This window comes from Arachis hypogaea, chromosome 12, assembly GCF_003086295.3.
Source record: "Arachis hypogaea cultivar Tifrunner chromosome 12, arahy.Tifrunner.gnm2.J5K5, whole genome shotgun sequence".
NCBI classification, from domain to species: domain Eukaryota; kingdom Viridiplantae; phylum Streptophyta; class Magnoliopsida; order Fabales; family Fabaceae; genus Arachis; species Arachis hypogaea.
Window position 1 is genome coordinate 35,900,020 of NC_092047.1, and position 7,149 is coordinate 35,907,168.

Sequence of the window (7,149 nt, forward strand, 5' to 3'; positions counted from 1 at the left end):
ATTGTTGCTTGTCCCCAAGCAACTGAAAATCAAATAGGATAAAAAGAAGAGAATATACTATAAATTCTAAACTATCAATGAAACATAGCTCCAATCAAATGAGCGGGACTTATAGCTTTTTGCCTCTTGAATAGTTTTGGCATCTCATTCTATCCATTGAGGTTCAGAATGATTGGCATCTATAGGAACTCAGAGTTCAGATAGTGTTATTGATTCTCCTAGCTCAGTATGATGATTCTTGAACACAACTTTTTTATGAGTCTTGGCCGTGGCCCAAAGCACTTTGTTTTCCAGTATTACCACCAGATACATAAATGCCACAGACACATAATTGGGTGAACCTTTTCAGATTGTGACTCAGCTTTGCTAAAGTCCCCAATTAGAGGTGTCCAGGGTTCTTAAGCACACTCTTTTTTTTGCTTTGGACCTTGACTTTAACCGCTCAGTCTCAAGTTTTCACTTGACACCTTCACGCCACAAGCACATGGTTAGGGACAGCTTGATTTAGCCGCTTAGGTCAGGATTTTATTCCTTTAGGCCCTCCTATCCACTGATGCTCAAAGCCTTGGGATCCTTTTTATTTGCCCTTTCCTTTTGGTTTTAAGGGTTATTGGCTTTTTGCTCTTGCCTCTTGGTTTTAAGAGCTTTGGCTTTTTCTGCTTGCTTTTTCTTTTTCTTTCTATTTCTATTTTTTTTTTCGCCTATATTTTTTTTTTCTGCAAGCTTTGTTCTTTGCTGCTTTTTCTTGCTTCAAGAATCATTTTTATGATTTTTCAGATTATCAAATAACATGTCTCCTAGTCATCATTCTTTCAAGAGCCAACATATTTAACATTCTTAAACAACAACTTCAAAAGACATATGCAATGTTCAAGCATTCATTCAGAAAACAAGAAGCATTGTCACCACATCAATATAATTAAACTAAGTTCAAGGATAAATTCGAAACTCATGTACTTCTTGTTCTTTTGAATTAAAACATTTTTCATTTAAGAGAGGTGATGGATTCATAGGACATTCATAACTTTAAGACATAGTTACTACTACTAATGATCATGTAATGAAGACACAAACATAGATAGGCACATAACATAGAAAACGAAAAAACAGAAGAAATAAGAACAAGGAATGAATCCACCTTAGTGATGGTGGCGTTTCCTTCTTGAGGAACCAATGATGTCCTTGAGCTCTTCTATGTCTCTTCCTTGTCTTTGTTGCTCCTCCCTCATTGCTTTTTGATCTTCTCTTATTTCATGAAGCATGATCGAGTGCTCTTGATGTTCCACCCTTAGTTGTCCCATATTGGAACTCAATTCTCCTAGGGAGGTGTTGATTTGCTCCCAATAATTTTATGGAGGAAAGTGCATTTGAGGCATCTCCGGGATCTCATGGTAATGAGCTTCTTGCGCCTCTTGAGCTCCATGAATGGGCTCTCTTGCTTGCTCCATCTTCTTCTTAGTGATGGGCTTGTCCTCTTTAATGAGGATATCTCCCTCTATGTCAATCCCAGCCGAATTGCATAGGTGGCAAATGAGGTGAGGAAAGGCTAACCTTGCCATAGTGGAGGACTTGTCAGCCACCTTGTAGAGTTCTTGAGGTATAATCTCATGAACTTCCACCTCTTCTCCAATCATGATGCTATGGATCATGATGGCCCGGTCTATAGTAACTTCAGACCGGTTGCTAGTGGGAATGATTGAGCATTGAATAAACTCCAACCATCCTCTAGCTACAGGCTTGAGGTCCAATCTTCTTAGTTGAACCGGCTTGCCTTTGGAGTCAATCTTCCATTGAGCTCCTTCTACACATATGTTCATAAGGACTTGGTCCAACCTTTGATCAAAGTTGACTCTCCTTGTGTAGGGGCGTGCGTTCTCTTCCATGTTTGGCAAGTTGAACGCCAACCTCACATTTTCCGGACTAAAATCCAAGTATTTCCCCCGAACCATTGTAACATAGTTCTTTGGATCCGGGTTCTTACTTTGATCATGGTTCCTGGTGATCCATGCATTGGCATAGAACTCTTGAACCATTAGGATGCCGACTTGTTGGATGGGATTTGTTAGAACTTCCCAACCTCTTCTTTGAATTTCATGTCGGATCTCCGGATACTCATTTCTTTTGAGTTTGAAAGGGACCTCGGGGATCACCTTCTTCTTGGCCACAACATCATAGAAGTGGTCTTGATGGGCTTTGGAGATGAACCTTTCCATCTCCCATGACTCGGATGTGGAAGCTTTTGTCTTCCCTTTCCCCTTTCTAGAGGATTCTCCGGTCTTAGGTGCCATCAATGGTAATGGAAAAACAAAAAGCTTATGCTTTTTACCACACCAAACTTAGAATTTTGCTCGCCCTCGAGCAATAAAAGAAAGAATAGATGAAGAAGAAGAAGAAATGGAGGAGAGGGGGAGTGGAAAGTGGGAAGTGTTTCGGCCAAGAAGGGTGTAGAGGGGTGTGTTGTGTGAATTTGATGAAGAATGGAGGGCTTTATATAGGGAAGGGAGGGGGGAAGGTTTCGGCCATATGGGTGGGTTTGGGTGGGAAATTGGTTTTGAATTTTGAAGGTAGGTGGGGTTTATGAGGTAGGTTTATGGGGAAGAGTGGATGGATGTGAGTGGTGAAGAGGTGATGGGGAAGAGAAATTGAGGTTATTGGTGAACGGTTTTTGGGGAAGAGTGTTTATGTGGTTGTGTGAAAGAGAGTGGTGAGAAGAAGTGAGTGGAGGTAGGTGGGGATCCTGTGGGGTCCACAGATCCTGAGGTGTTCAAGGATTTACATCCCTGCACCCATTAGGCATGTAAAAATGCCTTTGCACACAACTCTGGGCGTTCAGCGCCAGGTTGGTGGCCATTTTGGGCATTCAACGCCCATTTGTGTGCCATTTCTGGCGTTGAACGCCAGAACCATGCCTGTTCTGGCGTTCAGCGCCCAGAAGCTGCCCATTTTGGGCGTTCAACGCCAGAATCATGCTCTGTTCTGGCACTGAACGCCAGACAGATGCTCCTCCAGGGTGTGATTTTTCTTCTGCTGTTTTTGATTTTGTTTTCAATTTTTCTATTTATTTTGTGACTCCACATGATCATGAACCTATAAAGACATGAAAAACAATGAAAATAAAAATTAGATAAATAAACATTGGGTTGCCTCCCAACAAGCGCTTCTTTAATGTCAATAGCTTGACAGTGGGCTCTCATGGAGCCTTACAGATGTTCAGAGCATTGTTGAAACTCTCCAACACCAAACTTAGAGTTTGGATATAGGAGTTCAACACCAAACTTAGAGTTTGGTTGTGGCCTCCCAACACCAAACTTAGAGTTTGACTGTGGGGGCTTGGGTTGACTCTGCTTTGAGAGAAGCTTTTCATGCTTCCTCTCCATGGTTGCAGAGGGAGATCCTTGAGTTTTAAACACAAGGGAGTCCTCATTCCATTGAAGAACTAGTTCACCTCTGTCAACATCAATCACAGCTCTTGCTGTGGCCAGGAAAGGTCTTCCTAGGATGATGGATTCATCCTCTTCCTTTCCAGTATCCAGGACTATGAAATCAGCAGGGATGTAAAGGCCTTCAACCTTTACTAACACGTCCTCTACTTGTCCATATGCCTGTTTTCTTGAATTGTCTGCCATCTCTAATGAGATTTTAGCAGCTTGCACCCCATAGATTCCCAGTTTCTCTATTACAGAGAGGGGCATGAGGTTTATTCCTGAACCAAGGTCACACAGAGCCTTAAAGATCATGGTACTTATGGTACAAGGTATTATGAACTTTCCAGGATCCTGTCTCTTCTGAGGCAATGTCAGTTGATCCAGATCACTTAGTTCATTGATGAACAAGGGAGGTTCAACTTCCCAAGTATCAATGCCAAATAATTTGGCATTTAGCTTCATGATTGCACCAAGAAACTTGGCAGTTTGCTCTTCAGTAACATCCTCATTCTCTTCAGAAGAGGAATACTCATCAGAGCTCATGAAGGGCATAAGGAGGTTCAATGGAATCTCTATGGTCTCTAGATGAGTCTCAGATTCCTTTGGTTCCTCAGAGGGAAGCTCCTTATTGGTCACTGGACGTCCCAGGAGGTCTTCCTCCTTGGGATTCACGTCCTCCTCTCCCTCATTGGGTTCGGCCATTTTGCTTATGTCAATGGCCTTGCACTCTCCTTTTGGATTCTCTTCTGTATTGCTTGGGAGAGTACTGGGAGGGATTTCAGTGATCCTTTTACTCAGCTGGCCCACTTGTGCTTCCAAATTTCTAATGAAAGACCTTGTTTCATTCATGAAACTCACAGTGGCCTTGGACAGATCAGAGACTAAGTTTGTTAAATTAGAAGTATTTTGTTCAGAGTTCTCTGTCTGTTGCTGAGTGGATGATGGAAAAGGTTTATTATTGTTAAACCTGTTTCTTCCACCATTATTAAAGCCTTGTAGAGGCTTTTGATCCTTCCATGAGAAATTTGGATGATTTCTCCATGATGAGTTATAGGTGTTTCCATAAGGTTCACCTAAGTAATTCACCTCTGCTATTGCAGGGTTCTCAGGATCATACGCTTCTTCTTCATAAGAAGCCTATTGAGTACTGTTGGATGCAGCTTGCATTCCATTCAGACTCTGAGAGATCATATTGACTTGCTGAGTCAATATTTTGTTCTGAGCCAATATGGCATTCAGAGTATCAACTTCAAGAACTCCCTTCTTCATAGGCGTCCCATTATTCACAGGATTCCATTCAGAAGTGTACATGAACTGGTTATTTGCAACCATGTCAATGAGTTCTTGAGCTTCTGCAGGCGTTTTCTTTAGGTTAATGGATCCACCTGCAGAAGTGTCCAGTGACATCTTTGATAGCTCAGATAAACCATCATAGAATATATCCAGGATGGTCCATTCTGAAAGCATGTCAGAAGGACACTTTTTGGTCAACTGTTTGTATCTTTCCCAAGCTTCATAGAGGGATTCACCTTCTTTCTGTCTGAAGGTTTGAACATCAGCTCTAAGCTTGCTCAGCTTTTGAGGAGGAAAGTACTTGGCTAAGAAAGCCGTGACCAGCTTATCCCAAGAGTTCAGGCTATCCTTAGGTTGAGAGTCCAACCATACTCTAGCTCTGTCTCTTACAGCAAAAGGGAAAAGCATGAGCCTGTAGACTTCAGGATGTACTCCATTAGTCTTTACAGTATGACATATCTGCAAGAATTCAGTTAAGAACTGAAAAGGATCTTCAGATGGAAGTCCATGAAACTTGCAGTTCTGCTGCATCAGAGAAACTAATTGAGGTTTCAGCTCAAAGTTGTTTGCTCCAATGGCAGGAATGGAGATGCTTCTTCCATGTAAACTGGAATTTGGTGCAATAAAGTCACCAAGCATCCTCCTTGCATTATTATTATTTTCAGCTGCCATCTCCTCTTCCTGTTCGAAAATTTCTAAAAGGTTATCTCTGGATTGTTGTATTTTAGCTTCTCTTAGTTTCCTTTTCAGAGTCCTTTCAGGTTCTGGATCTGCTTCCACAAGAATGTTCTTATCCTTGCTCCTGCTCATATGACAAAGAAGAAGGCACAGAAAAATAATAATAATAATAATAGAGATCCTTTATACCATAGTATAGGGATCCCTGTGTGAGTAGAAGAAGAGAGGGAGACAAAGGATGTAATGTAATGGAAGAAACACAACTATGAGGAGGGTTGAGATGTGAGATGAGATGTTAGTAAATGAATAAATAAATAGAATAAGGTGGGAGAGGGAGAATTTTCGAAAAATATTTTTGAAAAAGAGTTAGTGATTTTCGAAAATTGTTTTTGAAAAATGTTAGTATTTTTCGAAAATTTTTAAAATCAAAAATAAAAATAAGAATAATTAGTTAATTAAAAAGAAATTTTTGAAAAAGAGGGAAGATATTTTCGAAAATTAGAGAGAGAGAGTTAGTTAGGTAGTTTTGAAAAAGTTAAGAAACAAACAAAAAGTTAGTTAGTTAGTTGAAACAAATTTTGAAAAGATAAGAAGTTAGGAGGTTAGAAAAGATATTTTGAAACCAACTTTTTGAAAAAGGTAAGATAAGAAGATATTTTAGAAATTAGTTTTGAAAAAGATTTGATTTTTAAAATCTCAATTAATGACTTGATTCTCAAGAAATCATAAGATATGATTCTAGAACTTAAAGTTTGAATCTTTCTTAACAAGCAAGTAACAAACTTCAAATTTTTGAATCAAAACATTAATTGATTATGTTATTTTCGAAAATTTGATATAAAAATAAGAAAAATATTTTTGAAAAATATTTTTGGAATTTTCGAAAATAACTAAGAATTTTGAAAAAGATTTGATTTTTGAAAAAGATTTTGAAAAAGATAAGATTTTCAAATTGAAAATTTGATTTGACTCATAAGAAACAACTTGATTTTTAAAATTTTTGAAAAAGTCAACTCAAATTTTCGAATTTGATGAGTGAAAAAGGGAAAGATATTTTTTGTTTTTTTTTTTTTTTTGAATTTTTATGATGAGAGAGGAAAACAGGAAAAATGATGCAATGCATGAAAGTTATGGATCAAAACAATGCAAGAATGCTATGAATGTCAAGATGAACACCAAGAACACTTTGAATGTCAGGATGAACATCATAGACACAATTTTGAAAAATTTTTAATACAAAGAAAACATGCAAGACACCAAACTTAGAATTCTTTAATGCTTACGCACTAAGAATTCAAGAATGCATATGAAAAACACCATACAACACAAAACAAAAAATCATCAAGATCAAACAAGAAGACTTACCAAGAACAACTTGAAGATCATGAAGAACACTATGAATGCATGAAATTTTCGAAAAATGCAAGATGCACATACAAATGACACCAAACTTATGACATGACTCATAACTCAAACAAGAAACACAAAAAATGTTTTTGATTTTTATGATTTTCTAATTTTTTTGGATTTTTTCGAAATTTATATGAAAAAGAAAAAATAAGGATTCCAAAATTTTTAACATGAATTCCAGGAATCTTGCATTCTTAGTCTAAAGCTTCAGTCCAGGAATTAGACATGGCTCACTAGCCAGCCAAGCTTTCAATGAAAGCTCCGGTCCAAAACACTAGACATGGCCAATGGCCAGCCAAGCTTCAGCAGGTGAATCAGGAACAGCAGCAGGTGGATTAGCAAC

General features: G+C 38.6%; 1 non-coding gene across 1 annotated transcript; it reads left to right on the plus strand.

Moving 5' to 3' along the window:
• The first annotated feature begins 4,886 nt into the window (after positions 1-4,886).
• On the plus strand, positions 4,887-4,994 carry LOC112730927 (small nucleolar RNA R71). Its single transcript, XR_003166728.1, has one exon. It is a non-coding gene; the product is annotated as a small nucleolar RNA R71 (small nucleolar RNA).
• Positions 4,995-7,149: the final 2,155 nt, after the last annotated feature.